Source organism: Camelus ferus, chromosome 23 (genome assembly GCF_009834535.1).
Source record: "Camelus ferus isolate YT-003-E chromosome 23, BCGSAC_Cfer_1.0, whole genome shotgun sequence".
NCBI classification, from domain to species: Eukaryota; Metazoa; Chordata; class Mammalia; order Artiodactyla; family Camelidae; genus Camelus; species Camelus ferus.
The window spans coordinates 19,404,035-19,417,448 of NC_045718.1; the positions used below are offsets into that span (position 1 = coordinate 19,404,035).

The 13,414-nt window shown below is 43.2% G+C and overlaps 1 protein-coding gene across 1 annotated transcript in view; it reads right to left on the reverse strand.

Moving 5' to 3' along the window:
* Positions 1–13,414, reverse strand: part of LAMB3 (laminin subunit beta 3) — a 143,018-nt gene that overhangs the window by 104,373 nt on the left and 25,231 nt on the right.

Genomic DNA, 13,414 nt, shown 5'->3' on the forward strand with positions numbered 1-13,414 from the left:
AGCCTGGACATTACAATTTCCTTATCTTCAGCAGCCTGACTTTACTATTCCAAGTCGGTCCAGGAAGATAAATGTTGAAAACAATTTAAAAATGCTCAACATTTCAACAGACAACATCAAATGATTATTATCCTTCAGGACTCTTTGGAGCCCTGACCTCAAATCCCTGTCTTCACTGTTGTCACCAGGCCCCAATGATAGCCTCGCGGTCCTTCCCTAGTCCTAATCAAGCCTCCACCCTGGAGGCCCACCTTAAACTGGACTCCAGTATTTTATCAACAGCCCCCTTTGCCCTCCCCATTCTGAAAGGATCCACTCCCTCAAGGTGGTACTTCCCTTTCCTAGAATAGCAAGAAACTCAGCTTTGTCTCATAGCAGGAAGGTGTAGTGATCCTCTCAGAGAGCCCTTCACAGGAGGGTCCTCACCTGGCTCCTCACCTGGCACCCCTGCCCTTTAGAGCTTCTGCCCCATCTCTCGGGAGCCACGCTCTAATGTCAGTGGTACCAGCATCACGATGGCTCTTGTCATCAGATGACTTCCACTTAAAAGACCCTGGCCTGCCTAGCTCACTTTATCTTGTATGTGCCAGGGCATCTGTATTCTCACTGTATGTGGAACCCAGATGCCCATCACTCTTCACCCACAGTGACACAAAGATTCAGCACTTCTCTGTGGATTCCCAAAGCAACTCCACTCTCCCTGAACATATTGTGAGCAATGTCACCTTTTCCTAATGTTTCAGAGGCGGGAGGGAAGACTGGGTTTACACTCAATGGATGGGCATCACTTAACTCAGAAGGGCCCCCAGGCCAGGTCTCTGAATTTCAGAGTGCTTCCTGCTGGCTCCACCTCTTCCCTGACTCTGACCCCTGAGAGTGTGCAAGCCTCCAACCTCCTCTGCTCTCACATTTATCACGCAAAGTGGATTCTGACTCCAATCTGAGGCCACCCAGCAATATATTTTAACCAAAATATTCTCTTACCACAAGGAATTCTTGTAATAACTGTTAGGAAAGTTACAAGTCACCAAACACTACATTTGTGATAAGGGCTAACCCAAACCCCAAAACTGAAAATAACTTTAATGTCTACCCATAGGACATCAACAGTATGAAATCACTATATCACGATAACAAGGGATGAGGTAGATTTATATGTACTCACACAGAAGGGCCGTCAAGACACACAGGTAAGTGTAGTAAAGTTGCTCACAAATATGTACAGCATCACCCCATTTATGTTAACAATCTTATATATGTAATATTAACATAGTACATACAATGGGGCGGCGTGTGCACACGCACGTGTGTGTGAGTGTACTGAATGGGGAGGCTAACTTCTCAGACCTGACAAATCAGGGATGGCTTCCCTCGGAGGAGCAGACCTACTATTCCTGTAATGGCAGCGTTATGGGTGGAATTGTGTCCCCAAAAAAGATATGCGGAAGTCTTAATCTCCAGGACCTCAGAGGAATGTGGACTTCACTCACGAGTCTGCGGGCTGGGCAGGGCTCAGAGAGGGGAGTGCGTTTCTGCCCTGCGCAGCACAGCTGGGGGTGGCTCTAAGGCCAGGAACTAGAATCATCTGAAGGCTCGATGGAGCACGTGGCTTGTGCCCGAACCGGAAACACTCGCCCAGCTGGAGCCGGGACAGCTGAGGGCTCCCCGAGCACCTCTTGCTTGCTGTGGCCTGTCCACATGGTCTCTCAGAACAGCAGCTTCAGTGCTGCCGGACTTCTTACGCGGTGGCTCCGGGCTCCAAAGGCACATGCCCTGAGGGACAGGGCCAGGGGGCTGCTTATTGCCTTTCCTGACTGACCATGTGCTGTTAGGAGAGGACTGCAGACCCCACCTCCTGACAGAGGAGTGTCACGTCACATCGTAAGAAGAGCACGTGGGATAAGGCACATGTTGGCCTGGCCATCTTTGTCAGCTCTGCGAGGCAGGGAAAATCATAAGGTGTGTGGGTGGAAGTACCAGACACAGGATCCAGAGCTCGTCCACAGGGTGGGGCGGGAGGCTGACTAGGATGAAAGGAGACACCTGACGAGACAGGAGCATGATCAGATGACAAATTTATAGCCAAGGTCAGATTAAAATCAGTTTTGCCTTCAGCCTGAACTTTTAGGGTCCTCCTTAGGCCCAAAGACATATTTGGGTCAAGGCCGTCGACTTCACGCGAGAGGCTGACACCCTTTGAGCTGAGGAACGAGAACACCTTCCGACTCAGGGAGTACTGGTCCCGCCCTCCTCCCCAGCAGTGACACAAACAAGCTGTCCTGTGACTTTCAAGTCCTTGCAGGAGGAGAGAGGTATTGAGCTGGGCCTTTAAGAATAACTAATTCTGCCAAGAATGTGGGAAGTGAAAGTCAGGGTGGGTGGTGGAGCTGGCTGTGCAGGTTTGAGAGAGCCGATGACATCTGTCTCTTCTAATACATATTCACTATGTCAACTGGTGGCTTCAAATCGGCCCTGTGAGAGCATCCACATCATGGAAGTAGGCAGATGTTACAGATCGGGGCTTTGTTCTTTTTCTGGAGAGCCAGCTGTTAAGCATTTACCAACACACCCTTGGAAAGACCAAAGTTTTAGTTTATTAACTACCTTAACATTGTTTCACTGGCTTCTCTCACTTTCCCCATGCCGCCCAGTAAGTGATAAGTGCGCAGAACCAAGGAGCAGCTGACTTATACTGAGCACAGGCTGAACGCTTTTTTTGTTTGTTTGTTTGTTTGTTGTTTTGTTTTGTCTTGTTTTGTTAAGTGAAAGTAGGTCTATTCAAGAAGATACACTCTCCATAGGCAGAACATGGGCCATCTCAGAAGGGGAGAGAGGCGGCCAGTCTGAAGTCTTAATCTCACAAAACAGCTGCTCCACCTTCAGCATCACACTGTGATTCAGGCCCCCCAACCCACCCAAAAAAGAGAGAGAAACACAAAGGGATGAAGGTGTACACCAGCTGAATCTGAGCCCTGTTAAAGAGCCAACAGGGAATGCCCAGCCAGGATGTCCGCTCCCCTCTTGTGGGCTAGTCATGGGACCACCCCGTCCCTTCAAAAGAGGTTGAGCAATGGAACTTTCAGCTGAGCCCATTTCCACCCCAAATAAAAATGGGGTTCTGTTAGGCAACCACAAGTGTCTGTCACACATGTAAATCACCTCAGAAGCAGGTCTGAGACAGTCAGAGCGGAAGGACACAACCCCTATGATGCCAGACTCCTAACTGTGGAGACAGGAGCCACGCCCACTGACCATCTGCAAAGTCCTAATGGTCACGGCTCCCCTCATGCTGGAGGACATCCTAGGCCTCCCACTTCTTCCAACATCCCTTTGAGAAACTCTGAATCCTTCTCCTCAGTAAAGAATGTAAAGCCCTCAATATCAGGTAGCAGGGAGCCCGGAGGTGACCTCAGAGGCAGTGACTCACACTGGCACAGAAGAGAGTCACCCAGCTGCCAGCTCGCTCTCAAGGATGGCTAAGTCCCACCCCGCCACCGAGCCTGTCCACACAGGCTGGGCCTTTCTCCTCGGCTGGACTGCTCCGGGCCAGCATCTCAGACCTTCCGGAGAGCCCCCGGCAAGCTTCAAAGATTCTCCAGAGCAGTGGTCTCTGACACTTTGGATCCAACACTTCACCATTAAAAACATGATGAGGCATATGTATTTCTGACAGATACACAGTTACTGTTTACATAATATATGCATTTAATATTTATGAACACAAAACATATGCAAAAAATAGAAATCTTAAAAAGACAAGATAAAAAATAAGTTCTAATATTTTTCTTCCCCACCCCCCAGTCATTCCCCCAACATGTCCCTTTTGGAGACCATGGCTCTAAAGCTGTGTTACAGAAAGAAGTCAGCGTAAGTTATGCTACTAAGCAGTCCTTTGGGACCTGAATTACAGGCCAAACCCCGTCTTGGCCCAGAGTGAGCTCCCTCCCCTCTCTGAGGGTGCTACGTGTTGGGGAGAGGCCATCACCTGCTCCGGCATTGCCTGCTGACCAGGAGATCTGCCAGCAACCCCCATTCTTCTTCATTAGTGCCCAGCCCAGAGCACTAGGACACATATGTTAATCAAGTCCCAGAAGCATCCCTTAATTTCTCAAAGGAGGTATGCGAACCAAACTAACTGGCAGCGTGTAGGGAGAAGAACACATCAGTGCTCATGCGGTCTCACACTGTCTCCAGCCACTCTGCCTCAGTGTGCCTCTCAGCACCCCGAGATCTCCATCCCACCCAAGGGTCACCAGTTCATGGAGGATGCCAAGGAAAGCCAGGATATCCCTCACCTGCTACATCCTGCCCCCTCTCAACAGTTCTTAACCTGACTTCTCTAGTTGTTAGACTCACAGCTTTTCTACTTAGACTTAGAATATGTCTACATTGTCTAGTTGTTGCGGGGGAGACAGGGATGAAAACAGGGCTAATGTGAAAGAAAAGGCAGACAAGAAAAGAGAGAATTTTCAAAAAGGTAAAGTAGGACTTAGAACTCCAGTGCCCACAGGCAAAAAAAAAAAAAAAAAAAAAAAAAAAAGTCAGGAGAAGCAGACTTAAGTCTGCACACAGGGTGAGGACATGGACCCAGAGCACACCGCAATGCTACAGAAGAAAGGATAAGGGGAAATGGATTCCTAAAAGCAGAAAAGTACCAGATGAACACCTGCTGAATAGGAGGCTTTGGAGATGAGAGTTTCTGGGAAAGCAGATAAGGAAACAGAAGCCAAAGCAGAGGGCATATTGGGAGGGCATACTCCACCAGAGGGTGGGAACTGGGGACAGGTCTAAAGACCCACACACACATTGAGGCCTGAAGGACCCAGTAAATGGCAATGTTGGCTGATCGGGGACTGTTGGGTCAGTGTGCTCGGGACCTCCCTCACACTGTCCTTGACCAGTCCTGTGGCACCCGGAACTCTGGGTAACAGAGTGGACGCCAAAGCCACCCCATCCCACGATGGAAGAGCAGAGTAGTCCTATCCAAAGCCTCTTTTTGCTTTCAGGGGTGGCAGCGCCACCCAGTGGCTGAATGCGGTGGTGCGGTGGACCGCTCTTCACCACAATTTCTTCCCCCAGTTCGCGCCCAGGTTACCACCACCTCCTCTACTGCGAGCCTTCTTGTGAGTCACCTTTTAGGGCAGATGAACAGACCTAGAGGAGGCGGGGCGACACTCGAGCGTCTGGTAGGGCCGCCGGGATCCAGAGGCCTAGGGCACCACTGGCGTTTAGCGGTGGGGAGTCAGAGCGGGTCAATAGCGACAGCTAGTGGTCATCCTCCAAAGCAAGATGCTCTGGGCCTCAAGGGGGAAGAAAATGTCAGGATACCGGGAAATAAAGAGAGATTCTTGGCTGCGAGTGGAGGCTGCAATATATCCAAAGCTATCCTTGGGTAAATTGGCCCATAAGAAACCTAAACTCCTTAAAGTGATGTGGAAGGACACATCTCCTGAGACACATCTCAGGCCACCTGCTCTGCTTTTGATTCCCTGTGGACATGAAGCTGCTGGTCCTCTGAAGGCACCCAGCTATTCCCACTGTGCCTTTGCCCAGGCCATCTCTTCTTCTCAGAATGCTCTTCACTCTCCCCATAGTCGGCTTACCTCCTGCTCATCCTTTGAGATTCAGCTCAACAATTACCTCTGCTAGGAAAACTGTCCTCCCTTCCACCAGGGCCCCACCTCTCAAGGCTGGGATGGGTGCTCTACCTCTCCCGTGCCTCTATAAATTTCTATATTTATCTATCACTTGAGTTTACTACATGCAAGATTTACCTTTAAAGTTATCTTACGTAACTCCATCAAGGGACTCGCTGTAGTGTACTCGTTGCATCCCTGGTACTGAACACAGAGCTTGGCTTGGCATGTAATTCATGTTTGAGAATCAAAGGACTCTTAGACCCTAATACTGGAAAGGCTCTAGAGGAAACAGACCCATGGAGGCAAAACAACTTTGCATTTCAGGAGAGAGGTATAGGTGGATCTCAAGGTCATTTCTCCAGATTCCAGACCATTACTCTCTTCACCACTCCATCCTGGTTTTGCCCCTTTGCTAACACCCAGCAGCACCAAGCCGTCAAGCTGTTAGGAGGGCCCCCCACCCCGACTTCGCCTTCTCCAGCAGCGCTCTGAACTTTAGCTCTATTCCTTCCTGCCCACTTCTTGCAAAACTTTCTCATCAGAACTAAACTGCTTCTCCATGAAACTGCTCCAGCAAACCCACTCCTGAGATTTTTATCCTAAAGGAAATATTTGAAAAGGAGAGAACACACAACTGTGGCTGATTGGCTATAAGAGGCAGACCTGTAACCTGTCTCCTGACTGTCCTCTATAAAGCATACATTTATGGTTTAAACTTTAACGTCTTAAATTAGATTGAATTGTGATTAATATGTTGTTGCTACTTTGAGGACACAATACTTGCTTTTTTACAATGTTTTTTAAAAAAAAACCACACACACACAACTGCATGCATGAAGATGTACACTTGCAGTACTGTGGTAAAAGCTAAAAATTAGAAATGACAAAAATCTCCATAAAAATAAAATTTTGAGGGGGAGGGTATAGCTCAGTGCTAGAGTGCACGCTTAGCATACAGGAGGTCCTGGGTTCAATCCCCAGTAACTCCATTTAAATAAAATAAATAAATAAAACCTATTTACCTCCTCCCCAAAATAAAATTTTAAAAAAATTTGAATGATTTTCCTCCATAAAAATCTCCATATGAATCAAATTATCAGTCACATCACACAAAAACTAAAAAGAGTATCAACACATTGGGATGATTTTTTTCACCTCACTTATTAGCAAACACTTCCAAATACTTACTATCTTCAGGCACTATTCTGCTATATGAATGTTATCTTATTTAATCTTCAGAATAGCCCTGTGAGGTCAGTCCTGTTATGATTCCCATGATTTATTTCAGAACACATTTGATTTGGTCCAATATAATATAGAAGTTAAATGGCCTACTAGATACGTATTTAGTGGGGCGGGGTCGGGGGCACTCTATGAGGCACCTCAAATATTTTTCTTCCACAGAGACTAATGTAACACATATTCTTAGAAGAACCTGGTCGGGGGGGAGGGTATAGCTCAAGTGGTAGAGCATAAGGTCCTGGGTTCAATCCCCAGCACCTCCTCTAAGAATAAATAAATAAATAAGCCTAATTACCTCCTCCCACAAAAAAAAAAAAAAAAAAAAAAGGAGAAGGAGAAAAGGAGAAGGAGAAGGAAGGAGAAGGAGAAAAGGAGAAGGAGAAGAAGAAAGAAGAAGAAAGAAGAAGAAAAGAAGAAGAAGGAGAAGAAGAAAGAAGAAGAAGAAGAAGAAAGAAGAAGAAGGAGAAGAAGAAAGAAGAAGAAAGGAGGAGGAGGAGAAGAAGAAGAAGAAGAAAGAAGAAAGGAGGAGGAGGAGGAGAAGAACCTGGTCAGCTGAATTGCGTTGAGTTTAAAAATTTATATATTTTATACTTTTGCCATCCTCCCATGGATGGAGAGGGTACACATGTTTACTAATCTTTCAAGGTTATCATTTTAAATGTTTTTTATCCTAAGAATATACTTATGAAATTACATCAGAAAAATTATATCAGACAAAAATTCACTGAAAGTACTGCTTCACATTCATACAACTGCAGGTCCAAGTGAGGACCCACTGCATCAACCATTAATAAGTCACAAGGACAGATGCTCCAAGTCAGACGTGTTGCTAAAATAATAGTGACAGGTAACATTCATTGAGTGTTGTGTAAGTGTCTATATCATGCAATCCTTAAGTAATCCTGTAGAGTAGGGATTATCATTATAGTCACTTTATAGAGGCGGAAATGGAGATGCAAAGAGGTTAAATAATTTATGAAAACAGGCAGCCAAGGTAAAGCCAGGCTTCCAACTCGGGCAGCCCTACTTCCCAGCACCTTTGCCCTGGGCTGCCTGCCACTCAGGGCAAAACAGCAGCTCTGGTGAGTAGGTGTCAGATGTGACACATATAGTAATCTTGTTCCAAAGTTGAAGGTTATCACAGCTCTGAATTTATCCTTGTAATTACAGAAAATTATTATAACTCGTAGTTACTTTTCTTTTATCTATTAAATTGCATTAACCAGTGATTAATAATTATCCTGAGCAATGCTAGGTAGACATGGTTACCATCCAATCATAGGGAAATTATTAAACAGATCATGGTGCACTAACATTATGAAAGATCATGACAACACTAAAAGGTAAAAATATGAAAAATGTAAAAATGTGAAGACTGTAATACAGTATTGAGTGGAAAAACAAACACATAACTGTAGATTCACTACACAAACCCTGGTTAAAAAAAAAGATGTGTGCATTCAGATAAAAACTAGAAGGGGGGGGGTGCCAAGATGGCAGAGTAGACAGACTCACAGCTCGCCCTCTCCCACAAATACACCAAGAATTACATCTGTAGACCCAATGAATCGCACAGAACACCTACTGAACTCTGGTAGAGTGTCTCTCGCTTCGAAATACAGAAGGATTCTCAGAAAATCCAATAAACAACAAGTTCATACTGTATAGCACAGGGAACTATGTTCAGTACCTTGTAGTAACTTACAGTGAAAAGAATATGAAAACGCCTATATGTATTTTCCTGTATGACTGAAGCACTGTGCTGTGCACCAGAAATGGACACAACACTGTAGACTGACTATACTTCTCTCTCTATAGATATATACATGTATATATAAAACTAGAAGGGGGTGTGGAAAATATGAGATTAATTCATGTTTGAGGGGTAAGATGAGGTCTTTATTTTTCTATTTTAAAAATTATTTTAATGGTATCAGATTACAATTTTTGTAAAACTGAAAAAAGAAAATTGAAGAATATCTCAGTGCCTTCTGAGCCATTTCTCCACCAAGCTGCCTTCATAGTCGTTCTTCAGAGCACAGCTCTGCAGTGCTCTCCCTGGAGCAGGCTGACAGCAGGCTAACGTGTCAGCGCTTTGGTGAGGTCAGTTTTGGTTCTATTTTACTGCACCAATTTCAAATATTCTCTGTTAGGGACAGTAGATTGTGCTGAGTATAAAACAGATCAGAAAGGTAAGTGCAGAATGGTGTGAAATGCATAGAAAAGGCTCTGAAGGATATTACAGTTTGGAATGTGAGGCCATCAGTGAAATAATTGGGATAGTTTAACCAAAGCTGTGGCCAAAAAAAAAAAAAACCAGTTTAAACCACAAAGGAAAATTGCCAGTTTCAGAAAGAGGATAACACTATTAAATAGCCTGATTTTATTAGAAAGCAAACGTCTGTGGAATGACAGTGCTAGTGAGTCCAGGCACTGCTGTTGACGTTCTCAGAATTCTTGGCTTAAGACAGAGGTACTGGCTCTGACTACCTAGGCTATCATGGAAAAACCATATAGAAATGAAGTGAAAATAGCCAAGACATGGAAGCAACCTAAATGTCCATTGACAGATGGATCAAGAAGTTGTGGTATATAGATATACAATGGAATACCATTCAGCCATAAAAAGGAATGAAATAATGTCACTGGCAGCAGCATGGATGGACCTAAAGACAGTCATTCTAAGTGAAGTCAGCCAGTCAGAGAAAGACAAACACCATACGATATCACTTACATGTGGAATCTAAAAAAATGACACAATCGAACTTACTTACAAAACAGACAGAGACTCACAGACATAGAAAAGAAACTTATGGTTACCGGAGGGAAAGAGGGGAGGGAGGGATATATTGGGAGTTTGGTATTGGCAGATGCAAACTACTATAAATAGAATAAACAAGATCTGACTGTACAGCACAGGGGAACATATTCAATGGCTTACAGTAACCTGTCATTAAAAAGAATATGTATCTGTGTATGTATAACTGAATCACCATGCTGTACACCAGAAACTAACACAACATTGTAAATCAACTAGACTTCAATTAGGAAAAAAAAGGAAAATAATAAATGAAGTAAAACAAGTGAAAGTATATTTTAAGGAACAGAAGCTTCATACTTTTAATTTTTTTGTGAAATAACTTTTGGTAGCTCAGCAATTTACATATCTATATTGTTTTAAAATAAATAATGTGGCCTTTTAGTGGTAAACTAGGAGTTCTCAGAATCCTATTATGGGACAACTCACACACACTGGGGAGAGGAGGGTGGTGCTTTAGTTGAGCCCTAAAACGCAGTAATTTTTAAAGTTCAGAAAGGGTTGTGGCACACCTAGGGGATAAGTCATGACAATATTTGACTTGGAGATATGCCTCATTTTGTTTTCAGGCAGGCCAAAGGTGACACAATGTGAAATAAAGTCTAAAGGAGAGGAACCAAGTTGCTCTGAAGATTAATGTGTGTTTTTGCCTTTTGGTTCAAACAGAGATGGGCCCTTGGGAGGCCCTCCTTTTCTGGCCTAACTTTCTCCTTGCTTTTCTTTTTTCTTTATTTTTTATTGAATTACAGTCGATTACAACATGTCAATCTCTGGTGTACAGCATAATGTCTCAGTCTTGCATATGCATACATACATTCTTTTTCGTATTTTTTTCCATTAAAGGTTATTACAAGATATTGAGCATAGTTCCCTGTGCTATACAAAAGAAACTTTTTAAAATCTATTTTTATATATAGTGGCTAACATTTGTAAATCTCAAACTCCCAAATTTATCCCCTCCCACCCCGTTTCCCTGGTAACCATAAAATTGTTTACTAAGTCTGAGAGTCTGTTTCTGTTTTGTAGATGAGTTTATAACATACTTTTTTTCTTTTTAGATTCCACATATGAATGATACCATACAGTATTTTTCTTTCTCTTTCTGGCTTACTTCACTTAGAATGATGATCTCTAGGTCCATCCATGTTGCTGCAAATGGCATTATTTTATTCTTTTTTATGGCAAAGTAGTATTACATTGTATAAATATACCACAACTTCTTTAACCAGTCACCTGTCGATGGACATTCAGGTTGCTTCTATGTCTTGGCTATTGTATAGAGTGCTGCTATGAACACTGGGGTGCATGTATCTTTTAGCATTAGAGTTCCCTCCAGATATATACCCAGAATTGGGATTGCTGGATCATATGGTAAATCTATTTTTAGTTTTTTTGAGTAATCTCCATACTGTTTTCCATAATGGCTGCACCAAACTACATTCCCCCCAGCAGTGTAGGAGGGTTCCTTTTCTCCACAGCCTCTCCAGCATTTATCATTTGCAGATTTTTGAATGATGGCCATTCTGGCAGGTGTCAGAATGAGGTGATACCTCATTGTAGTTTTGATTTGTATTTCTCTAATAATTAGTGATATTGAGCATTTTTTCATATGTCTATCTCTTTGCTTTTCTGTGTGTTCTGTCATAGACACACACACACACACACACACACAGCTCCGCCCTCACCCCACACTTGAAATTTCACCCTGTCTGTACCCTTCAAGGTCAAAACCAGTGAGACCAGCCTTTTCTGGAGCCTCAGATGAAAAGTAACTTGTCCCTTGCTCACTGCTGGGACCCACAAGGATGGATCCAGTTAGTTGTGACTTCGGGTGAGGCCTTTCAGATTCTTAGCATCTAACTTTGAGGTTTTATCACAGCAAAAGTTCCTCTATCAACAGTGATAACACAAAGCAACTCAAGAGAAGAAGAGGACTGAGAATTCTGTCCTCCTATGAATGTGAAGTTGTAACTGCACTCAGAGAAGTAACCTTGCAAATGTAGGCATTAAGAAAATATTTGCATTCCTCCTGATGAGTTTAGACTGCATTACCTCTGAGCATGAATATTTGTCCTTGGGATGTTTGTGTGGACATCTGATTAAATAGTTACCAACTAGGCTCTTGGAAGACTAAAGAGAAGAGTCTGTACGTCTGCATTGGGGAGACCTTGAACGGGAATAGACTTAAGTATGCCCGCCCTGAGCAGCTCTGCAGGGCTTGGAGTTCCAAGCTCCCCTCACTACCCACTTCTGCTACCTTCTGCAAATCTGGGGTTCCAAGGCCACCAGGTACTCTCCTGTTGAGGGTCTGTGACATTATTCTAAAATGAATAACTTAGACTTGAGGAATGCACTGCTGAGAAAATGTTGGAGGGAGTGCCAGGGGTAATTCTAAGGCAAGAACAACTTCTTAGAGTCAAGGTTGCCATTTCCCCAAAAATGAAGAGGGAGTCATCAAAGGGGGAACAAGATTAGAACCACTAGCTCTCACAAGGGGAACCACCCCCCTTAAAAGGTTAACTTCTTAGTGCTGTTTCTTGGAGCATAGGAAAAGTCACAGAATTTCTTAAATCTGTTTTATCCAGACTTTCAAAACACTCCCATAGTTACACAAATAACTCTAAATTTATTTTAATTTCCACTGAATTATATTTACTTTCTATGTATCATTCATACATTTTTACAGATATGCTGTCTCTTTTATAAACTGATTTGGCTAGCTAGTAGTTTATTTTATTTTGTTTTCTATTGGCATTTTGACCTCTCTCCACGTGCACAAGAACCCGTTCCTGAATTTATCAGTTCTATCCTAAACTCTGATTGATTCTATTGCTCTCTCCTTTTGTCTTCCTTTTGTTCTCATTTCCTTTCCTTGGTTTTCCTGATCATTTTTTAGAAATTTATTTGAAAATAAATGAATAGCTAATTTGTTTTTTAATTTTCCTTATTTAAGTCATGAAAATGTCTAAGACTATGAATATATAAATATTTAAGACTATGCCGAGGCCATACCTTATAGATGTTGTTCTTAGTATTCTCATTAGCATTGTTTTCAGGGCGTTCTTAATTGCATATTTGGTCTCCTCTATATTTTCAAGAGTAAACCAGGAAAAATTTTTTCCAAGAGGTTAAAGTGTTTATTTCTCCCAACTTTTGCTATGTATTTCTAATCTTACTGTACTATGGTCAGAAAGTCCGGCTGTAAGAGATCAAAACACTTTTTAATGTTTGCTTTTTTTAAAATGAAGTTTGCTTTATGATCAACATGTCATTTTTTGATGCTTCATGGGTGTTTGAAAATAAGGTACATTCCTGAGTTTTCTCTGTCTCTCTTTTGCATGAGTGTGTGTGTGGTTCTGTCTCCTTCTCTCCATACAGACAGACAGGTAGGACGAACTCATCAATTGTACTGTTCTCAGAATACAGCATTAAGAACTCAGGCTCTGATGTCAAACAAACCCGTGTGACCTTGAGCTCACACTGTTAACCTCTCCAAACGCCAGTTAAAGTAGGTGTGGTACCCCCACTGAGTGCACAGCCCTAAAAGGGATTTTTAAACTTCATACACATTTCTTTCTGATTTTTAGTGGAACCCAAATAGTTGGTCCAGAGAAACCCCTATTAGCATCGCCTGTCCTCTCTTACGCTCTAGTGCCCTAAACCCCCAGAACCCTCTCACACTTCTGTGCCGATAACGTTCTCCCCTTCTGCCATC